The sequence below is a fragment of the Lissotriton vulgaris genome, chromosome 3_1, assembly GCF_964263255.1.
Source record: "Lissotriton vulgaris chromosome 3_1, aLisVul1.2, whole genome shotgun sequence".
Lineage (NCBI taxonomy): Eukaryota > Metazoa > Chordata > Amphibia > Caudata > Salamandridae > Lissotriton > Lissotriton vulgaris.
Genome location: NC_141689.1, coordinates 532,467,709 through 532,492,422, shown reverse-complemented (window position 1 = coordinate 532,492,422; position 24,714 = coordinate 532,467,709). Strand labels below are relative to the sequence as shown.

At 42.5% G+C, this 24,714-nt stretch overlaps 1 protein-coding gene across 4 annotated transcripts in view; it reads left to right on the top strand.

Moving 5' to 3' along the window:
• Window positions 1–24,714, top strand: part of ARHGEF28 (Rho guanine nucleotide exchange factor 28) — a 954,264-nt gene that overhangs the window by 318,161 nt on the left and 611,389 nt on the right. The gene's annotated exons all lie outside the window — the stretch shown is intronic.

Sequence of the window (24,714 nt, the reverse complement as noted above, 5' to 3'; positions counted from 1 at the left end):
CGCCGTGGAAAAGCATGTGGAGATTTGTTTCTGGGGGGCCCTTGCGGGCCCCCAGGGTGTCGGGGTGGGGGGTGCACATGGGGGGTACCTATGGTACCGACCCTGCATTTACATGCGCAAAGTGGCAGGCACCAAGCGGTGCCTGCCGCTTTGTGCATGTAAATGCAAAGCATGCATTTTGAACCTTGCGGCGGGTGCTGCTTTAAGCAGCACCCGCCGCAAGGTTAAAGATACGGGATGTGACCGCCAGGGTGGCGGTCACATCCTAATTGGTATGGAGGGACCGCCGCTGCCCCTGCGATCCGTCCGCCATCCTAATAGGCCTCCAAGTTTATAAAGTTCATTTGTTGATTTGAAGATCAGATTTTTATAATGTTCTTTTTGCTACTTATTTTCTTGCCATGCATAAAATAGAAAGAACTTCTAGACATCAAGTCGCACAAAGCATAACAATGAGAAATGTGGCCTAGGAGTTCTGTGAGGCTCCTGTGTTGAAAGGCTTAAAAAGTTATTTGCATCAATCGACCAGTGATGCCCATTTATATATAAGGATATTGGGTGAGGAGAAAGGTGGGCTGGGAGATCCGGGAAAATCCTGTTTTTATTGATGGGCATTCCAAGTGAAACACATCATTAATTTACTTTAAGCCCAGTTTTATATAATGGAGTGTCACTGATGGATTGATGCACTTTACTTGGAATGATCTACAACTCAAAATTGACTGTCTAGTACTTCATGTATTCGGATATCACACAATATCCTTATGACCACAGCCAATTCTTGAAAATGAAATTAATGTTATTTCCTGTTTTGATATCATAATCTAATATTTTTTTTAAAATGCAGTGTGCATTCTGGCATCCATAGTGTTTGCTTTTATTTTTACATTTCACAATCATTGTGTCTGATTCACAAATATGGTCTTTTTTATGAGAGATTAAATAAGAGAAAATTACAGCATCCAAAAAATACCAACAATAGTTACAGAAAACATTTAGAAAATTCATAATAAAGCAACAATTGTGGATAACTATCAATTGGATGAATGCTACAAAGATATCTTGGACTGCATGAGACATACAAAAGTAGCATTTTATAGCTTTTAGACTATTACAAAGAATATAGAAAGCTTTTTTTTTACATAAGCAAACCATAACATATAAAAATATTATTTAAAGTAGTACACATATGCAAATACAGCTAAAACAATTTGCAAATTCATGGAGTATCATAAACTACAATTACCATAGATATCTTTGCATTATGTCTAGACAGAGGAAAAGAAGGGTGCTCTACCTAGTCTGTAGTTGTGGCACAATATCTTGTACCATCTAGTGAAAGTGTTGTTTGCCGTGTCTTTCCTACTTGATGTAATATTTTGCAAGGCAATAGCAACAACAAATCTACACACTTTCTGATCTTGGGATAAGAATGCCAACCATTAGAAGATCCTTCCACAGATATCTCCACTTTATCAAAGGGCGGTTTGACTGAGCATATATCAGTAATCTTATCCTACTCTTGCACCCAAAACAATCTTACATTTGAACATTCAAAAACCAAAGTAACCCATTGCTATTATCATAATTAAGAGATCAACACTTGCCATGTTCAAACATTTCCCTCTTATAAAGTAAAGCAGAAATGTGGCACAATCTATTATAAAAAAAAACATGTTTGTGTAATACTTGTTGAGGGAGATGTTGAATTTATCCTAAACCATATTTTATTCCATAAGTAGACATAGAAAGTCTGATCTCATTATTTATCCCACTGTAATTTCCCTTTAGACTCAACTCTATCAATACTATCAATGTCAAGGTATTTCTGATATATCATTTCTGTAGAAACATTATGTATAGTAGTAGGTTTTCCTTCCTATTGTAAGTCTGTTATCCCAGAGGTAGATAAAAATTGTTTAATGAATCCTGTTAGGAGGGCATATTTAAAGTTACAAGAATGGAGTTAATATGGAATGATTTGCTACTGAGGACGATAAAGATTTAGTTTTTTGTGCAATATAGACCACATCTTTAAATGTAAAAGGGAGCATAAAAGTATATTGTAGCTTTTGCCAAGTCTTTCAGTCCTTATTGGGCTCTTCAGATAAAGAGGTCCAGTTCTGTTTGAAGATAAAAGCAGAATTATATTTTTTAACACCTCCCGTGTACCTAGGTTTTTTAAGTTTATGTAAATATATATGTGCTTTTTTTCATTCCATAAGAACTATATCATCATACTATCAATACATTTAAAAAGAATTTGGAGGGAGTTTTAGAGAAATTATGGATATGTCAAAACTGATGATAGGTAGCATCATCATCTTTATAGTGTCTAATCTTCCCCACCAGGGTAAAAAAATAGAAGAGATCAATATGACCTATAAAAAGTGAGAAATGTGCGCGGATAGATCAAGGCTATGTTTTGATCAAATATCACACTTTTTAAGAATGCTTAAAATATTTAAGAGAAGACCTGGGACACTGTGAATGACACAGATTGCCAGAGCAGTTTTCTTCTACTTACTCAAAAATACACACATGCACATTGCTGTATACCGAAACATGCAAAACCCAACAAGGTGATGGAATGAATACTTGATTTAATCTCAGCCATTCTGAATCGCTGTCTGTGCCATATTCCCGACCATGCATTTTTTTACTCACTATGCCAGAGAGCCGCCTCGTGAAAATCACTCTTGGTTTTGTTCTAATAGGAACAGTCTTGTCCTAGCTGCCAGGGCAGGCCCCTCTCCAAATGGGAACACAAGACAATTAGGGCATCAGTGAGGGGGCAAACTCCCAGCAAATTGTTTCTGAATACACACAAACACGTGAGTTTGTTGAGTTTCATCAACTTTTTGCAGATAGTCCTAGTCCTGCTCTAGACAGTCCACAAACCTGCACGACAGAGCAAATCTGCTCACATGAAAATTCCACTTTACTGGTTTTTGTGTCAGTAAATACCATTTACAAGGTTGAGATTTCACTGTTGTTAATTTAAATCAGGAACAGGATTTTTTTCTGTGCACGTGCATCTATATATGGCTCAAAATTGTATTTGTTTGTCCTAATACCTTTCAGAATTTGGACCTCTGTGCCTAATGTCAGAGACTAATGAATTAAAAAAAAAACGATTTCATGATTCAGCTTCCCCATGCTTTTTTCTGATGGTATGTTTGGGCCATATATCCTGATCAGAAATCTACTCATTGTATGTTTCTTATTGTTATCTGAGTACATTTCCAACTTTTTGCAGATTCACAGCAAATGCTAGTAGTGGCCCTGGAAGAGTAGCATAAGTACTGCCACACATCTATACTTACCCCTGCAGGTGGTAAGCATAGTGGACATTCCGCAGGATATTTAATCTTTTATTTTTCCACCAAGAGAATAATTTCTCATTCATAAACTCTCTTCACAAATACGCCGCAACATATAAAGTTGCTTTGGTTACCTCAGTACTACATTGTGAACCCCCACAAGTTATGGTAGCCTGTACAAAATATTACACCAAAACTGGAAATGCAAAAAATCGGCCTGCAATGCAATTTTGCATGTAGAACTTATTTGACAAGGGTTTTGTAAAACCTTTCTAACTCGTACAATTCTGTAGAAGGGTTTTTGCTATTTTGAGCCATTTCATGAACATGTCCAGTAATTCATGTGGTTCGCATAGTTTGTGAACCACCGTGAAATGCCAAAACGATGTCCAAATTTCATGTTTTCTGGCTTTTCTTTTGATGCATTTTTAATTCTGTTTAGCAGAACATGGAAGTTAAATTCTACAAACCACGGCTGTTTCGCTGTCTTTTTCAATGAAATTAAATAAGCAAAAACATTGCTCAGGCTTGTTGGCGGATATGGTCTTTCTTCCCTCTCGGGCAAACGTCTATGTTTTCACTTCTACTCCTAAACGTGGCACTGCAGAGTGTCTGCCAGTCTGCTGGGTATTCTGTGGTGCAACATTTTTTGTATTTAATTGCACCCGTGGAGAAGTGTGGCTCAATGATTAGAGCGGCAGACCTTGATGCAGAGGTCTAGCTCGGGACCAGGGTTCAATTCCCCGCCTCGGCAGATCTTGGGCTCAAATGTTCCACGGACCTGATAATTCTTGCCTCGGTGTCTATTCCAATCATGGAGTCCCACTCTGTAACTCTGGGCAATAGCTTGCTTAATCTCCACAACGCTAAGCATGCCTGGCCTCTACCTTGGTGCTGCCCAGGAGTGGACGCCTCACAGGGAAAGCCAGGATGGGTTCCTCAGCGGTATTCATACAAGCGCCTTGAGACCCTTGTGGGTGAGTAGTGCGCTATACAAGTATCAATTTACATTTTACATTTACATTTTCACTTGCCTTACCTCTACACATGCAGGGCACCAGACAGGATAGTATCTGCTTGCCAGAATGTTTTACTTGATAAACAGAGAATAAAGATTCTCCTGAGAAAGAGATATTTATTGAAAATATATATGGACTCTGCCCAACATGTCCCAGAACACAAAGTAATCAGGAAGCACCCTCGACGACCCCAGCAATCCTCGTTTAGGCTGACCCTCCTCTGATCTGAATGCCAGGCCATCTTAGCTTGGGAAGGACTCTTGTCAGAGGAACGCTCTGTAATGGAGCCACCATGAAGATCCCGGCTGCCACAACCACCAGGACCCTGGCGCATCTCTTACTGGTAAAGACAAGAATCAGATTGAAGGACAGACACCAGAGCACATGTAGACTTGCCTGGTCCTGATGTGAGATGGAGGGAAACGGTGTGTGAGTCCAGGCCTTGTCCAGGTAGAAAGGCGAGATATCATCAGCATGGAGCCATTACAAGTATTTCCTTCCCCTTCCGTGTCCTGCTGTTAAGTGGTATATATTTAGGACCTTTTTTTGAGAAGGAAGGGGTCAGACACAAGTTTGTTGATGCTTCTGAATGAGTACATTTGTGGGTGTTCACAAACTACACGGAGCATTCCTTACCTGTAATGCTCATTCCCTTTTAACTCCTCGTTCGTAGTTTCACTCACTGGAACCATTTGTGTTTGCAAGTGCAGGGTGGATTTGCACCCCCAAAAAAAGCTTTTTTCATGTTGCCGAAACTTGTGTGTAAATAGTTTTGATAACTGGGACAATTAAAAGTAAGAATTGCAACAAAATATACAAAAAACAAAGGAAACATACACTTACATACCTAATATCACTTCTGTCGCACATGAGAATCACTTTTGCCTGTAGAAAAAAATTGGTATACACCCTTTCTCCAAAAACAAGTAAAATACTTTCACTTTACTATCTTATCTTGTACCTTTATCCCTTAGAATGTGAGTGAGGCACTTTAGTCATCTCTGTAATAAGGCTGAACGGTTCCCTTTTTGGCTTGGTTTGCCCTGTACAAGTGCCACATACAGACCTCTCAAGTTATGCCATTTGATAATATGAACACCACAAAGACCCTGTATGGTCTAAGTGCTGTCAAAGTTGGCTCTTGCTCTTTAAATAGATATTTTAGCTTCCCCTTGGTCTCTGTTGGACGTTTAATGTGATGCTGAACACAAGATGTCAATGCCATCCAAGTCCATGATTATCAGCCAATCGTAAATCCTGTTTCAGGCAAACCAAGCATTTACAATGCAATAGGTCTCGCATTCGAAAAAGTTAGAGCTATTGGCATTGTAAATGACAAACTTTTTATTTATGGGGCGGTTTTGAAAACAGATAAATAAATGGCATTGTCCTTTATAAGGCAATAGCTTAATCTCTCGCAAATGTGAGACCTATTGCATTTGCACACACACACACACACACACACACAGCCACACACACACACAGAACCACACACACACAGAGCCACACACACAGAGCGCCACTCACACACACAGAGTGCCATACACACACAGAGCGCCACAAACACACACAGAGCACCACACACACACACACACACAGACCGCCACAAACACACAGAGTGCCACACACACACAGAGCGCCACACACACACACAGAGCGCCACACACACAGCACACCACACACACACATCATGCCACACACACGCACAGAGCACCACACACACACACAGAGCGCCACACACACACACAGCACGCCACACACACATCATGACACACACAGTGCCCCACACACACACACACAGAGCCACATACACACAGAGCCACACACACACACACACACACACAGCCAAACACACACACAGAGCCACACACACACCGAGCCACACACACATGGCCACACACACAGGGCCACACACACAGACAGAGCCACACACACTGACAGAGCCACACACACAGAGGCAAACACATAGAGCCACACATACACAGAGCCACACACAGAGCCACACACACACACACAGACCTACACACACACAGAGAGCCACACACACAGAGCCACACACACACACAGAGCCACACACACACAGAGCCACACACACACACACACACACACACACAGAGCCACACACACACACACACACACAGCCACACACAGAGCCAGCCAGTGTGCCAAAAGCCGATAAGCCAGGTGGTACCAGTGGGGGAGGGCACCTCACTGCGTCTCAATGGCAGCCCCAATCGAGGAAACCTGGTCCCAATTGTAGTCACCGACCAGCGGTGTTGTTGTCCACATCAGCGGGTGTTAGGGGGGTTAGGGGAGGGAAAGCTTCCTACGTTGACTTCGGCCCCCGAGGCTGTAATAATGACCGTGTAATGGCGCCGTTAGCAAGCTGATTTTCTTGCGTGTACAGAGCCCACCCGGCACAGCGCCATGTCCAGCAACCAGCGCCACCGCCGAGCAGCACCAGGGACAAAGCCAGCATTGCGGGCACCGCGCCACGTCCAGCAACCAGCGCCGCCGCCGAGCAGCACTGGGGACACCGCCAGCATCGCGGTAGACCCCCTACTGCCGAGCAGAAATATTTTGGCCGGCTTTCAGTTCACCAACCATCCGACATGCGTGTTCTATACAGCACTTTAAAAAGACGTAGATACGCAAGCAGAACACAAAAGCAATATGCCACAAACAGCCACAGAAAACAAATAGTGCTTCGTGCATCATGAGCTGGCAGCGCCTGCATCCTGGTGTGCATGGGTGCATCCTTGATTAAAAAGACTTCTACGAATGTATGGCCGCTCTGACTCGGTGCCTCGTAGTAGCACCAAAAACATAATCGGCTCCTTCGGGGAGTGGGAGCGAACTGCAGCTACGTCTCCTGCCCAGCCTTTACTCACCGGACTACGGCGCAGGGGACTCCTCTTCTCTGGATGCGCACGGGGGCAGGATCCGGCAATGTGCCTCGCACCCCCCTATGCAGGACATAGGCGGCGTTGCTTGCGTAACTCTCTCTCCTCGCCAGGCTTCACCCTGTCCCCCTTCTCGGGACCGGGACTTCCAGTGTGGAGCCACCTCCGTCTTCCGGTCCTGCAGTGGCAATTCTGGGTGGCGGTCATTAAGGGGTAGGCTCCCTCAGAAGTTTTAAAATAAATCATCAAACCAGGGGAGGGCACCCACTCTGCTCCAAAAAGCACACAAAGCAGGCTGCATGCGGGGTGGGCACCCACTAGGGCTCCCATAAACGGGGTGGGCACCCTTATGAATTTAAAATCAAAAACGAAGAAACGAAGACGCAGGGTGGGAACCTGCACACACAAATAACCAAACCCCTAACTAAGGGTGGGGGTTCAGAAAGGAGCAGCTGGGGTGTTTGGGCGGGCAGAACAGCAGGAGTAGGCGGGACCAATTGGGAGTGGCCGGCCACCGGAGGCAAGATGCAGAAAGGCGCCTAAAATGATCTCCTGCTGTGGTAAAAAGTATATTTTCTTTATGGGGCCATCTTTTTCGCCCCATAAAAAAGATAAGAAACCTTTTACCACAGCAAGAAGTCAGGTAAGCTAGTCCATGTGGAACGGCTTCAAAAGAGAAAAGAGTACGTCACTAGGACCTCTTTTTCAATGGCTGGCCACCGTTTAGCATGAACAGTGATGCCAGCCAATGGAAAAGAGGTTCGGGGCTTAACCTTGCTAGTGAAATTTACTCTATATCATTAAATCTCGCCAGCGAGACTGCTCATGTGCGCAACCTATGCTACCTGAGACCTAAAAAGGAGTTACCAGCCTTTGGATTACATGTTGTGAAGGAACACCACACTTCTGACGTTCTTTCTCTGATCAGACTCCACAATGTACAATCTGTGGAAATGTGCATGGGAAAAAGTAAAAACTGTGGAAAAACAAAGCATGCTGGATTCTGTGCACAGTCACAAATTTCTCGAGTCATTCCCCTTTCTGCATTAGATAATTCTGCAGTGGTGGTTCGTAATTTTTATGAATAGGAGGCAGGCACAGTTGGGCACACATGTGCATAATGCTTCCACCCACCCACTCAGACGTTCACACAAATAATCCCACCCACCCATTCACAAGCAAACTCACTCACACCCATTCATTTACATGCGCACATATTCACGCCTATAATTCACAAGCTCATACACATGCAAACTTGCACCCACCCATCCACAAGCGCAAATACACATATATTCATACACACACTTACCCAAACATATTAAAAAAGGCAGATACTGTACAGCATCAGTGACTGAAGAACCAGTGGGTGGGGGGAGGGCAAGCACGACGGCACCAGTAGGAGATGGAGTCTTAGGAGAAGTAAGGGGAAAAAACAGAAGATCCTGCCTCCTCCTCTCATTGACTAACCTTGTCATGGGTCATCGAATGAAAGGAGGACCTTTAATAACTATTCACAGAATTCAGAATGGGGTGGGGTCAGTGAGACTTGCTGACTCCACCCCACTCTGTGATGATGTGTCATTGATTGACAGGCAGCCCTGGGCCCTTCAGGGCCAGAGCTGGCTCTATTGTTATGCTACGTTAAAGGGTACTTATAAGCACATGGACACGGGAGGGTTTAGTGACGCTCCCTTTTGTCATGAGGTGAGGGACCAGAGAGGCTTTGCTGAGCTGATGATGTCACTGTCCTCAGGGCTGTGAAATCTTAAGCCTGTGAAAGCCTTGCCCAAGCTGCCACGGCACCTGTGCATTAGGGCATGTAAAGGTCCTGGCTGTCTAACCCTGACATTGTGTCTGTCAGTCAGGCTGATCTTCGCTCTCATGCTTTGAGAAATGGGAAAGGCTAGAAACCTGCTCTCCATAATGGCGGGTCACCCTTAAATCTCTGTGGAAATACCTTACCCAAATTTAATGTAGCACATGATATCGGTAATCTAAGGTGAGGTATTGGTGATACATTATCCCTTCATAGCTTATATTGAGGGTCTTTATTGTTAGTAAGATATACTGTTTTACCTGGTATGGTACAGGAACCAGTTACCTGATTGTAACTTGTGCAAGTTACATAAGGATCTTTGTAACAGAAGCGTTAACCCACTGAGCGATTCTATATACATAGAAGTGAGTAACAGGCATGATACAAGTAATTTTAAGCACAATTTTGAGATGCTTCTTTATCCAAAACTTTGACCGAAAATTACACACAGATTTCTCCAGCAAGTACGTTACCCCTCTAAGTTTTCTTACCAATATTATACCCGTGCACATAGATCTCTGCAGCAGAGGTCTCAAAGCCCTGAATAATTTTTTTAATATAGTTTATTTATAACATATAAAGTAAGACTGACATGCTTTAATATCACTTTTTTTCCTTATTGCGAATGTATTTGGGTATAGAGTTTGTAAAACCAAAAGAACCCATAGGCGGACATAATTTCTTAGCCCTCAAGGCTCTGCTCCTCCTTATTCTACCCACTTTCTGACGGCACCCTTACACCAAAAATGTGTGGGTTCAAGGAGTCCATTTTAGTCAATTCCCGTACTAATAGTAGGCTGTGCACAACTCTATGAATTAAATAAACTCAGGATTCTGCACCTCATAACACCCTTTGTCTGACAGGGAAGCACGAAGCCTCTGTGCGGGCCCGAAGACCCAGCACAAAGCAGTCTGCATGAAGGCATCTTATTTTACACATGCACAAAACCCCTTTCTAAATTCACGCATGTGCACAATGTCTATTTTTGCCTGATCTGGGCAGATCAGAAAAAATGTTTCTTTGAATCTGGGCCATTGGGAATTAAGGAAAGTTCAAATAATGCTCATAGTCAGTTTGACAATCCATTTTCTAATAGTTCAAAATACTTATTGCGTCTCTGTTTATTTCACCTACCCATTTACATTCATTTTCCCATCCAGCATCGTCAATGTAGATTAGCAGCCGTTTATGGTGATAGAAACTAAGCTTGTAAGGGGAAGGAGACAGTAAGCTATAATACAGTTTGGTCACCTTTTACGGGGTGATCGGAGCTAGGTTATAGCAGTCTGACAGGCTCATGTCTCCGGCAGATTTTTTTTCTCATACTTACAGCAAATTAACAAAATAACTATAATTATAGACTTAAAAATAACTTTCACATTCACAATCAAAAAAGCTCGCTCTGCACCCTAGGAAATGTTTCCATACCATCAAAAAATTACAATGAATTATCACTCAAAAATCAACTTAAAATCTTTGGAAATTTGTCGAATTTTGTCTCAAAATATCAGCTACACATTTTCACTAAATTAACCAACTTTCTCTCCAACCCAAACAGCATAATTTGTCTTGTAAATACATCCATTCGTCCGAAATACAGCTTTAACTTTTAATAAAACTCACATTTAGTCTACTTACATCAATTGTCATTTTTCAAAATCCAGGTATCAGCGCTCTTACATATTCCAGTTAGTTCTACCACGTGCATCAGTAGGCCACACCTGCTGCAGGTCAATGGAATATGTCTACATAATGTGTATCATGCACCAGTTACTACCCATGCATCCTCATGTACCAGTTAATGCCTTAGTTGCCAGGTTGGTTCCATCATATACAATTAGGTTCTCGTGGGCATTTATCAACAATGCCAGTGGTGAAGTATCAGATTAATGCCACTGTGGACATATTTCTTTCTGCACCATTTGCATCAGTCTCCACACTTTTATCATTAGTTCTATCAAGGAGGATTGCTCAAGGCCATTTCACTGGGGCAGAGTACAATTGTGAGAGGTAATTCACTACATGCCCCATGAAACATCCCTTCATTACTATCTTAACCCCTCCCCTGCTGATGACGGAACCGCTCCGTCATCAGCTACGGTTGGGCTGTGCTGATGACGGAGCGGTTCCGTCATGGCCCGGCCGCCGCGCCTGCGCGGCGCTGATTTCGCGCCTGCGCGGCAGTTGTGTTGAGCGGGGCGGGTCATGACGGAACCGCTCCGCCACCAGCACAGCTCAACCGCGGCTGGTGACGGAGCGGTTCTGTCACCAGCATGCGGCCGCCGAGCGGCCGCCCCGCCCACTTAGCGCTGCGGCGGAATAGCCGCCGCAGCGAAAGGGTTAAAGACCAGATCAAATAATTCCCATAGAAAGTATTGCTGTTTCCGTGTCAAATTGTTATTAGTTACTTTATACAAATTGTAAAATACTTTCAATTAACATATCTTGCATGTTTGTATACATTTGAACGTCCTTTAGCAACTGTAAAAGATTGACCAATGAAGATTTATTAAGCTTTGAATACCCCCGTTTATTTCAGTGCTGTATTTGACCACTCTGATGAACTGGTGCAGAACAGTATTTGTAAATTGTGCTCAGCTTTCAATAAGATTATCAGAAAATATCAGGTTACTGCTCATGCACCGATGTCACCTGAAAGTAGAGCAAGGAGCTGTCCTTGGTGCGTCTACATGCGTGGGAGTCTTATTATACCTGACTGTACAGCCTCTAAGGGTGTTTCACAAAAGAGACTAAAAGAATGCAATTAGCTATGTCTTCATAAGATCATGCACACACGAATTGCCATCTCTCCTCCCCTGACAGCTATTACCAAATTGGACACCTCTGATCTTGAATGGCTTTGAACCTACTTCACATTTGTTAGCGCATAAAGGTATCAACCGGGACTTCCTTGAGCACTGGAGCTTTGCTCCTAAGAAATGCTAAAGGAGACCTTTGATCCAATCGTTCAATTGATTATACATGATTCAGGCCTAAAGTTATGGTCCTGATTTCTGACGAATGACAAAGATTTACTACTTCTAAAATGTAAGTGGATTTTCCACTGACCTAGCAAACTGTCACACTGTTTGCAAAATCCTTGTTTTTAAGAAGACTTTGGAGAAGGCAGTTGTGCCCAAACTGTTTAGGATCTATGAAATAATTGTGCTTCTTTGTTTAATTTGGGAATTTTTGTGTGCCACTCATGCAATGCTTAGAGCAATTCAAATCACTTAGAAACTGACAGGGGAGGCCATGTTTAGGAGGGCAGGCAGAGTAGGAAAAAGTAAAGTTTGCCCCCGTGTCTGTGGCTAATAATTTTGTATGCTTGATTAACAAAACTATATTTCTGGATTGAAGAATTTGTATGTGTTTCTTATTGGTCTATCCAGTTATATAAGTCTTAAAAGTTTGATGAGCTCACCATTAGATTGGCATTTGATTTGCATATAAGTGTGCTGATGTATGTCATACTGAAGCACAATTTCAGGTACCATTGCTGTGCTAGTTGTTTACTGAAGCTTTCCTCAAGTTGTGGACACCGCTGTGACAAAATTATCATAGCCATTGATTTCTTTAGCCAAATGTGGGCAGAGGATAGAGCCAATTCTACTCAAGCCATCGTGTAAGCTAAGCAAAACTCATGAAGAGAGCCCTTCAAAGATTAGTCAGCATATGTGTGACATTAGACCTAATAAAGTCCTTTTATTCCAAGCAAAATCAAGGTTGAATTAAACAGAATGATAACAAAGATGTAGATTTCTTTTCTGGAGCAAAGTCTTGAAGATTGATTGCTTTGTGGTAGACCACTCTGTGGTAGACTTAATAGACTATTACGCACATACATATATTTTTTTTATTGAGCAGTACCATCAGGAAACTTCAAGTATTAACCCATTATGAGAAGAACGAAGAGAAGCAAAATATTTTACATTAAAAACACATCCCATCTTAATTAAACACATAAGGTCAACAAAAATTAATCAATCAGCAAAAATGATCCCAGACCCTTGCAAATTTCTTTGCTGACCCCGCTCGCTTAGCAAAGGCCTCTTCAAAACACTTTGTACATTGCATTTTATTCATCCATTTCCCAAATGTAGGTATTGTCGTTGATCTCCAGTTTTGCAATATCAATGAATGGGCAACTAACATCATAATGGCAAGAAAGCGTCCTTGATATTCTGAAAGTATCACCTCCTTGCTACCTATACCAAACATAACTGCTTCTGGAGAAGGTTTATAAGTTTTCCTTATCGCTGTACTAAAATACACAAATATTTGTTCCCAAAAAACTTGAAGCTTAGGACAAGAGAAAAAAATATGTCGCCATCCTCCAACTGCCAACGTTCTGCAATGAAAACAGCTATTCTGCACTTCTGGATACATTGTATTTAGTGCTTCTGGAGTGTAATATACCATCCAATTAGCAAAAAAGCCATCCTTTTATAGTTAGCTTCTCTCAAAACTTTGTTACCTAAAGACAAGATCTTTTGCCAATCCTGATGTGAAAAAACACATTGTGTATACACCTCAACTTTTTCCAGCATCTTTCGTACCAAAGGAGATTCATCCTGCTGGTTTAGTAAACGGTACCAATTGCCCACTCCAGTTAATCTTGCAACGTATAATGCAGAAGCAATTTTACCTGGAGGGATACAAGAAATAAAATTATATTTTTTTTAAAAGTTAATAATTTGAAGAAATTAAAATAAAGACATTTTATTCAACCCCGTGCATCTGGCTTGAGCATCCTGCCAAGTAATCACCCTGCCCAGTAATCACCCTGCCCTGGATGCCTGGTTGACTCAGATCCCCTAAACCGGAGTCGTTCCATTTTTTCAATAGAGCAGAGTGGATATATAATCCTAAGTCACGACACTCGGTTAATTTTAACGGAAAAAACAGGAGATATCGTTTTGCTAAAAAACCGAATGCAAACGATGAAAAAATGTTACCAATATCTTATAGCGAGTTTTTTGGGGAAATTTCGCAGTCTTTAAAAAAATCTGAAGTTGAGATCCGGCTTCCTGAATCATTTTGCTGATGTAAAAACTGTCCGCCTGGTAAGGTTTAGACAACAGACATGCTATATAGTCAAATAATGCTGCTTCATAATATAATCGAATATTCGGGAGTGCAGGCCCACCCAGCTTAGTATCTAATTGAAAAATCGGGAGCCTCACTCTAGCAATCTTTTTATTCCTCACAAAGATTCTAATCATAGCATCAATTTGTTTAAAAAAACTAACATTAACTTTGACCGGGATATTTGTAAACAAGAAAATCAAAAGCGGTAAAATAGACATCTTGATTAATGCCACACGTCCTATCAATGGCAGGGGAAGATTAGACAATTTATTCAGGAGATTTTGGATCTTGGTGCTTTTAATATCATAAGTATTCTTAAATAAATCCCTATAATAGGCTGTGACATATATGCCCAAATATCTTACAGGCTCAGTTTTCATTGCCTGGTGTTTTAATTTATCTGGAAGACAACCCAACCCGGAATTTAACATTAAAATTTCTGTTTTAGAAGGATTTATTTTATAACCCCCTATTTGCTAAAATTTCCGAAATTCCAACATAGTAGACTGTATATTTAATTTTTCAGGATCTAAATATAAAATAGCATCATCTGCAAAAAGTTTTAGTTTTGCCTTCCCTTCAATAGGGGCTCTAATACTGCTATTCATGCGTAATCTAATCGCAAGGGGTTCAATAAAAAAGGTAAACAAAAGAGGTGATAAGGGGCAGCCTTGCCTAGTTCCCGATTTATCTTTATTAGGCCTGCTTGATCCCCATTAATTATAATCTGCACCTGTGCCCCCTGATAAATATTGTTAATCATAGTTATTAGAGATGATGGACACCCAAACCTAAAAAGTGCGTAAAATAATGAATCCTAGTTAACTAAATCAAAGGCTTTTTCTGCGTCTACCATCATAATACTCAAAGGGGTATTATTTATATTTAAAAAATGCAGAGCTTGAGTAAAAAAGCGAGTATTAGTTGACATCATTCGGCCCGCAATAAACCCAGTTTGATCCTCATGAATTACTTCCTTAGCTGCGGGAGTCAGATGCAGAGCCCAGATTTTCATAAAGATTTTATAATCAGTATTCAGTAAACTGATTGGGCGGTAAGAATTTAAATTATTGGATGATTTGCCTTTTTTCACGAAACTAACAACTATTGCTTTTTTTAATTCCGGAGGTACTCCTCCGCCCATTTTAATGTAATCAAATAGTTTAACCAGAAAAGGGGTTAGCTCCTTCATAAAACACTTATATAATTCACTTGGAAATCCATCCTTCTCACAAGCTTTAGCACCTGCCAAAGATTTTATTACTGCAGTTATTTTCATTTGCAACATTGTCGTCAGATTATGCGATAATTTGGGGACTTGAAGTGAGTCAAAATAGCCCTCGATCAATTCTTTATCAACCGAATAATTAGTGGTATAAATCTGTTCAAAATGATTTTTAAAAAATCGAGAAATTTCCGCTGTGTCAGTGACCACTGTGTTCGATAAATGATCTATTATTTCAACGATGCAAGCAGATTCTTGTCGAGCCCGAGTTGACAAAGCAAGCATCTTACCCACCATTTGGCTCTCTTCGTATACCTTCTGTAAGTAAGTCTGGGAACTATTTATTTCTTCCAAGACAAAGAAATCTCGTAAAGCCTTCCTAGGCTGTTCCAGCATACTTTGATTTATTGATCCCACCGCATTAGCAGCATTAGATAATGACTGCTGAAGTTGTGATATCTTATCAAGGCGTTCCCTTATTTTCTTGGCGGAAGTGGCAATCATCCTCCCATGAGCTGCCGCCTTAAAACCCCCTCAGACTGAAAACATATCGGTGGTCCCTTCATTGATGGAAAAGTATTCTTTTATCCAGTCTCTAAATTCGTTGATCCACACTGGGTCCTGCAGAAGGAGCCAGTCCATCTGCCACTTGGACCTGACCATTCTGCCAAGACCCAGTTCTATACATACTTTCACATAAGAGTGATCAGAAAAGGCATTCACGCCAATATCGGCATCACTGAAACTCAAAGAGCGTGATAGCAATAAATAATCTATGCGAGATGCAGTTTGGTGTTGGCGTGAAATACAAGTATATTTCTGATCAGTTCGATTTAAAAATCGCCAAGCATCAATTAGCTGAAAATCATCTATCAATGCAACTAAGAGTTTCTTTGTTTTAGGTTTCAATTGTTTTCTCCCTCTATTGGAAGTATCTAACTTCAACTCCTGAATATAATTAAAATCGCCCCCAAAACAATTTGATCTGTAACCTCTAATAACAAATTATTTAGCGAACGTAAGTAATATGGATTCATCACCAAATGTTGGACAGAATTAATTAACAAAATTCAAAATCTGGCTCCACCTCCCTTGAGGATCTCTTTCTTCCTGAAGAAACACCCAGTCGAACTCACTGGAAAAGTAAATCGCCACCCCCCGCATTGCAACCCCCGGTGAAGCGAAAAAGACCCTTGAAACCATTCCCGGGATATAAAATTCTGGGGTATTTGATTTCAGATGAGTTTCCTGTAAGAAAAGAATTTGAGTTTTTAAAGTAACTAACCACCTAATCAATCCCCCGTATTTACATCCATTCAAAATGCCATTTACATTCACCGAAAGGATTTGACAATTACTCATTTATAAAATGGAGAAAAAAAAATTCTTTCCAAGAAGCTCCATATACTGCAATTCTTAATTTTTCCAATAAGTTCCAATACCATCTCACACAATCCGTATAGCAACTGCTCATTTTTTTTAAAGCCCCTGAAACCCACCCTCAGCCAAAAACCCTCCACCCCAAAGGAAATGTGGATACTCCCGCTGTCCACATGCCCACCCCCAACACATACAGGTGCCCTGGTATTGCACCTCAAAGTGCCCCCCCCCCAGTGAAAAAAAAGAGGCCAAGCCTAGAAAAAGCCCCCAGAAAGAAGAACTTTTTAACTCTTTCATGAAATGAATAAATGACAAGGGTTTTTGTATAGCGCAACGTTCACTCCCTGGAGCATCTTGGCGCTTATGCGGACAGCAAGAGAATTTTAAACAGAGGGAAAAGGAAACTAAGAGGGGATGAGTTTATATTAGTGACAGTGCTAGGTGGTCTGGGGTTGCGAAGATCCATGTTTTGAGGAGCTTCCTGAAAGTGAGTTCATTGTGAGTATGCCTTAATTGAGTAGGTAGGGTGTTCCAGGCTTTTGTCCCCAGTACTGCCATGGTTTTTCCACCCCGGGTTTTCAGTTTGAAATTGGGGATGGTTAGTAGATTCTCTGATGTGGACCGCAGAGTTCGTTTAGTGTGATAGCGCTTGATTTTAGTTCTCAGATATTCTGGGCCTGATTCGTTTATGGCTTTTTAGGTAATAGTCAGGATTTTGAACAAGATCCTTTTGTGGACTGGTAGCCAGTGAAGAGTATTGAGTGCTTCAGCTGAGGGAGAGCGCCTGGGGAGCCCGAGTACCAGCCTTGCGGCGGAGGTTTGGACTACTTGTAGTCTTTTCACAACCGTCTTTTTGTTCTTGCATAAAGACTGTTGCAGTAGTCCAAACATGACAGAACCAGGGCCACCGCAACAGTCCTCCTGGCGTGTAGTGGGAGTAGGCCAAAAAATTTCGGAGGGTTTTTATAGTTTGGAAACACATGCCTATGATGGTAAGTGCTTGCTTATGGAAGGATAGTGTTGGATCGAATTTTATTCCTAAATTTCTAGCAGTGTCAACTGTGGTGGGCGGGGCGTCTGAGTCGGAGGACCCCCATTGGGTGGGTCTAAAAATGTCGGACTTTCCGAACAGCATGATTTCAGTTTTAGAGCTATTGCATCTGAGGTGATTTATTTTCATCCAGTTCATTACTGCGTAAGGCAGTGATGGAACTTTTCTTCCGCTGCTGTGGAGTTTTTGTCTAGGGTGAGGATCATTTGCGTGTCATCTGCGTAGGCAATTGATTCAATATTGAAGGTGGCAATCAGCGAGAGGAGGGGAGACATATAAAGATTAAAGAGGAAAGGCCTCAGGGAGGAGCCCTGAGGGACCCCTGATGATAGCCACTTCCCTTCAGATCTGTAGCTACCAAGTGTTACGATCTGATTTCTTTTGTCTAGGAATGATATAATCCAGGCGAGAGCCTTGTTGTTTATTCTGCTGTGATTCAATCTATCTAACAGAATGTTGTAAGAGACAGTATGAAACGCCGCGGATAGGTCCAACAGAATCAGTACTGCTTCCTTGCCCTGATCCAGTGCAAACTTGAGGGTATCTGTAGTGTGAAGCAGCACTGACTCTGTTGAGTGGCCAGGTCTGAAACCTGATTGCTTGGGATGTCAGATGTTTGTTCTTTCAGAAACTCATTCAGTAGGGCATTGACTAATTTCTTCGCAATTTTACTGAGGCAAGGTAAGATGAAGGAAGATTCTCTTAATCATATAGGCTGCAATTCAACTCTACATGAAAAAAGAAGATTTTCTTAGATTTTCCTCGATAAGGCAGAGAGAGAAAAGGGAAAGAAAAAAAAGAAGAAAAAAAAAAGGGCAGTAAAAAAAAGAAAAAAACTAGTCCATTATTTTCCAGCAGAAATTGTCTTAAGTAGCTCCTGTGCATCTTCTAAAGGAGTGAACAGGTGAAACTTTCCATGTAGGAGCACTTTAAGTTTGGACTGTTGTGCAATCGATGCTTGTGCCCCTTGAGTCTTAAACAAATATAATAGCTTAACAAACTCCTTCCATCTCTTAGCGGCTGTTACTGACATGTCAGCAAAAATTCTACATCTTCCTCCGCTTTCAAAATCAAATTGCCTTGCCTGAATTGCTGAGAACAAAACATTTTCTTTGTGAATTCCAGCACGTTTTTTGGTATTTCACAACATGGGTACACGGTAGACATGTAAGTCAGAACTCTTTATGAATTAGAGAAAGGTTCGCAACTTACAATCATGGTTTACGTAAATGTTCTACTTTGAAGTATTACTGTCAATTAGTTGACCTACTAGAGCCGCCCCCAAATATTTTTTTTCTGCACCTCCAATAAATCACAGAACATATGCAAAGACAAACAAGAGATGCCCCTTTTTCCACATCGACGATAAACTGTTTCTTTTTCTTTGTTATTTTCCATTTACGTGTTCAGGGTAACAGGGCAGTTTCCGCTCACAGCCTGCCATGGTCATGGTGGATGGCAGGATCAAACACTACAGAGCATTTCATTATGTGTGACAACAAATCAATCCAAACCTTAAATAGAACAATTTTCCCCAGCCAGCCACAGTGTCCTGATGTTATCTCGTGTGTTCCCATACACCATGTGAGAGTCCTGTGGTCCAGTACCACGCGTTCAGGCTGTTCTTCTTCAAGGTTTTGCTGCCTGGCTTGTTCACAAGACCTTCATGTATGCCTAAAAAAATAGAGCTTGCAGTACAATTTATAAATATGTGTAATGAATATTAGAACATTGGAATGTTGGGAGCTCCATTGAAAACAATGGAGTGTTCTGGGCTTATAATGGCTGGTATAAGCCTGGAGCTCCAACATTCCAATGTTTCTTTGTTCACAGCTCTGGCTGTGAACAAAGGCTTCAGGGAACCTGAGGGGATTCCAATCCCCTCACGCTCCCAAAAGGCTTTGGTTTTTTTGTTAGAAAATTCTGTCCTTTAGTGACAGAATGTTTTAATAGCCTTTTAGCCCTTCGTAGATGGGCTATACCGCTATTAAAGTCCCTCTCCCTTGTTAAAGGCTCTCGCCCTCGACTCGGAGCCTTTAACGCTGGAGAGGGCCTTTAATAGCCAGTATAGCCCTCTACGGCGGGCTATAAGGCTATAGTACTTGGGTCCATCAAGGCAGTTGATAATCTGGCTCGGCTGATATAGTCAACAATTTAGAGCCTGATGTAGATATTGGCAGACAGGTTATCCAACGGGATTTATATTTCGGGATATCCGTCTCAATTGTGATAGAGTAACCCGTCCAGGGCCGGAATGGCATCGCAAACCAGCCTGGCAATTATGTCTGACCGGCGGGGGCGGTTGTCTGATAGGGACCCCGCGGCTGTGCTTTTGTTATAAGGGCGCAAAAACTCCCCCCGTAACAAAAAAGGCACCCACCGGCCCCTACCCTTCTGGCCCACTGGGGAAACGCTCGCTGCCTGCTACGGACAGTCCGGCCCTGAACCCATCTGCCAATATCTAAATCAGGCCCATAGTGTCCTTATCATCACCTGCTGTACTTCGCCCCCCGTCACCCTTCCCTACGCAGAGCTAAGAGTCAGTTAGTTCAGTCATGGTCCATATCCTAACATCATCTATCCATTTCCTGGAACTTGGGGCCCTGTTTGCTTTCCGGGTGATTGCTGTTTTTTTTTGTAGCAATCGCCAATGGCAAATCTACAAATTTTCACACGTTTCGCACCGCTGGACCCAGGCATGTGTCCCAGAAAACACAGCAGTGGTTTAACTTTTCGTTGTTTACCCCTCCACTTCTGTTATGATCTCAGAGGTTTGTACGAATATTGTCTTATCATGTTGCACGCCCACGCGATGTGGTCGAAGTCCACTTGTGTGTGTTACGTCTCGGGCATCCATCAGTCGTTTCCTGGTACCTTCTGACTATCTTCTCTGGGGACAGGTACTTTTGATGTCAATATTAAAACTGATTGAAAATAAACTGGGAAGTCCAAATCACCTTTTTATAATATCCCAGAAGGGCTATCTATTCGTTGTTAGTGAGTTCTCATCCCACTTTCTCCTCCCACTTACCCTTTTAGTGCAGAGTGTAAGATGGTTGCCACATGTCCACACTTCCCATTTGTCAGTATTTTGACCAAGCCCTCAGATCAAAGGGTTTCATTGCCCTCTTTTTCCTAGGTCAGTTTTGTTGCTTGCTCTACTGCGTAACCCATCATGAATTGTCCCGCAGGCAATGCTACATCTTCTATTTGTGACTCAAAAGTTTGGATCACCCTATCAAAATATAATTCTCAGACAGTATGCAGTCCTACTTCCAGTCACTTTTTTGTCATACACTTTTGCTATCTGCATGTATATCTTGGCGGGCACAACAAGCAGTGGCGGCTGAAGACATTTAAAAGGAGTGGGGTGTAAAAGTTTGTGGTTAGTGGGTGTTGCTGAGTGGAGCGAGTGAGGCTGACCATTAGGTGGGGTTTGGGGGTTCTCAGGGGGTCCCCGCTAATTTATTTTTAAAGCGAGTGGGAAAATGGTGTATTTTCATTTTTGAGAATATTTGAGAAAGAACGAACGTTAATAAAGCAATTGTGCAGTGTAGTTATGACATCAATAAAGAAATGTCGAACTATAATTATCTAGGTAGATGCTTATTGCACTCCAGAACTAAGGGGTTCAGAGGTTTAGAACCAAGCAGTAGAATTGCTTAGAATATTCTGACAAATTGAAGAAGTGAATGTTTTAGTTTAAAATGTTTCACATTCCAGGGTATATTTTTCCCCTTTCCCTTCAGCTTCAAGGTTATCATGTGGTTGGTACAAGTGTTTAACTGCAGTAAGTCTATGTGCCATTTCAAGGTGTTTGTATTCTTAAAGAAAAGCTAAATAATCCAAATGGTTAACACTTAAAGCAAGGCTGTGAAATGTTGTGAAAGATCCATAAATCAAATGACTGCATCCTGCACACATCATGAGTCCTGTAATCATCCCCTATAATGTATTATTGTTTTAAAGTAGTTAAGTAGGGGTGCTGTTCGTGTATTAGTGCCTACACTTCGGTTCTCCTACTTGACATATCTGCACATCCTGCCACTGGAGAACATGAACATAAACAAACAAGAACACCACCTCCAGCCTTCATCTAAACTGCACAGACTAATACTTCCACACATCAGGGCATTCGCTGCTATTGATATTTTCCTCCGGTGCTGGATTGTTGGAAAGCCCATTGTTCATGACGAGCTCAGCTCGTCATCAGCACACGACACCCGTGGGTGATGACGAGCTGAGCTCGTCATCAGCATCGAAAGGGTTAAGATGATATTTATGTTTTTATGGCTCAACAAATGACTTGAAGAATGTTATCGCTTGCATTCCAAAGCGAGCCTGCTTGTAGGCCACTAGCCACTTGTCAGGCCATAAAGACACAGCAAGAACACAAATGCCATCGTAAGGATTGAATATCTTGTCAATTGGCCGGTATTTTTTGATAAATTTACCTTGTGAATGTTTTTTTTTTCGGGGGGGGGGGGCAGGGGGGCATAGACTCACCGGCCAATTGAATAATCATTTCACCTTACACTGCAAATTCCTTATTGTTATCTCAATTTCCTTTATATTAAGGAGATGGGAGGTGCCCATCGAGAACTCTGTCTTCCAGTGGGGAGGCTTCCGGAAGCGCTGTACCACTTGGTATGTGAGTAAGCAGGGCATGACAAATCTGAAGGTAACGGACCTGCTCGGTGTCTGCCAACTTATATTGGGATTGAAGTGACGCAAACTTTTTCATCGCTCTCTCCTCCCAGATGTCCTTGATTCAGGAGATCCCAATAAGATCCCACTTATCGAAACCCTTGGATTTCCAGAGGCTTCCTAGTTTCTCCGAATTCCACAATGGTGTAGCTAGCGTGAGTTTGTTATCCCATTTTAGGTGTTTGGTGATGATGTGCCATACTTGGACGGCGTGCGCAGTCAGTTCAGTCAGTGGGTACGTACGAAGCGTGGCTTATAACGCTCTAGTATAGTCACCTCCAGGGAGCTGCCATCTATCCATGGCGTATCCGGGATCTCCCGGATTACCATATACCCCGTGGTTAATAGCTGCCAGGTGAGACGCCCAGTAGTACTTCTTTAGATCTGGAAGACTAATCCCACCATCATACCAATTATGCGTCAGTTTAGAAAATGCTATTCGAGGCCTGCCCCTCCATAAAAGCTGCCTCTGGAGACTCTCAATTTCTTTAAAGTAGGATGTGGGAACCGGATCCATTGAGTTCTGGAGCGCATAGAGAAAGCGAGGCAGTGCCATCATTTTGAACAGGACCACCCTGCCTAACATGGAAAGAGGAAGGGATCTCCAATGCGCCACATCAGTCTTAAGTCTCTCCATGGGTGGGTCCAAGTTACGTGAATAGCGTAGCTTCGGATCTAGTGTCACGAAGATTCCAAGATACCAGAACCCCTCAGTCACAATCGGGATCGGGCAACCATGCGGTATCACGGGCGGTTCACCTTTAAGGACATAAACCACTGATTTATGCCAGTTCACAGTAAATCCAGAGTACCTGCCGAATATTTCCAGCACATCCAGGAGGCAGATCAGTGACCCTTTAGGATTCGTAAAATACAGAAGGACATCATCTGCATAGAGAGATATCTTGTCCTCCCAGTCCGGAGACCACCTCAATTCACGGATTGATCTATCTTGCCTTATCCAAGCCGCCAAGGGCTCTACCGCCAATGTAAAGAGGAGGGGAGACAAGGGGCAACCTTGCCTAGTGACTCTGCCAAACTGAAAGTCTGAGGACTTGCGGTTATTTATCTGGCCTGAATACAGGAGACAAACCCAACCTATGTATTCCTGTACGAAGCCCAATTTGCCTAACACAGCAAACAGATTGGGCCAGTCCACCATATCAAACGCCATGATGGCGTCCAATGATACGATGACTGACGCTCCAATATTTTGGGTACTCTACTTAGTACTCCATGCAAGCGGCGTAAGTTAAGAGCTGTATTCCGATGTGGCATGAAACCTGACTGGTCCGGGTGAACTAGAGTAGTGATTACTTTAATCAGGTGTGATGCCGACAATTTGGCCAGAACCTTAGGCTCCACATTCAAAAGTGATATCGGCCGATAGGAAGTGCAACTATTTCTGGGTTTGCCCTCCTTATGTATAACCACCATATGGGCGACTCGTTGATCGTACGGAAGCAGACCTTTTTCCTTACTCTCTGTCAACATAGCTCGGAAATGAGGAGCGAGTTTGTTACAGTTTAATTTATACAATTCAATGGGAATACCATTAAGCCCTGTTGCTCTACCTGAGTTCAAATCACGGATAGCCTGTGCCACTTCGTCAACGGCCAGAGGAGAGTCCTGATAGCTCTGATTCTCTTCTGAGAGTGTAGGAAGTATGATGTTCCTCAACATTTCCGCATTGCCCTCCTCCGTAAATCTACCGGTCGCACTATATACTGTATGAAATGATTGGCAAAGGTGCCGGCTGTGGGTTTTGGGCCTGTGACAGGACTAGAATCCTGCCCCAAAACCTCAGGCACTATTCTTGATGCCCACTCACGTCTATCCAGCCACGCTATCAATTTCCCTGCCTTGTCTCCCAGCTCATAAATTTTACGTTGGACCGCTCTACCTTGCGCCCTGGCACTTTCTTTAGCTATGTTATGAAACTCAGCTTGTCTCAATCTAAGAAGGTGAAGCCCCTCAGGGGAAACTGCCCAGGCCAGCTCCTCCTCAGACTTTATCACATCCTCTTCCGCCCTTTCAAGATCAGCTTGTCTCTCTTTCTTTTTACTGGCTATTAGGGAGAGAGTTTCCCCCCGGCTAACCGTCTTATACCCTTCCTAAACTGTTTGTGCGGAATCTACTGAGTCCTGGTTTTGCTGAAAGTAGTGCTCCGTGGCCCTGACTATACTTCTCCGAGTATG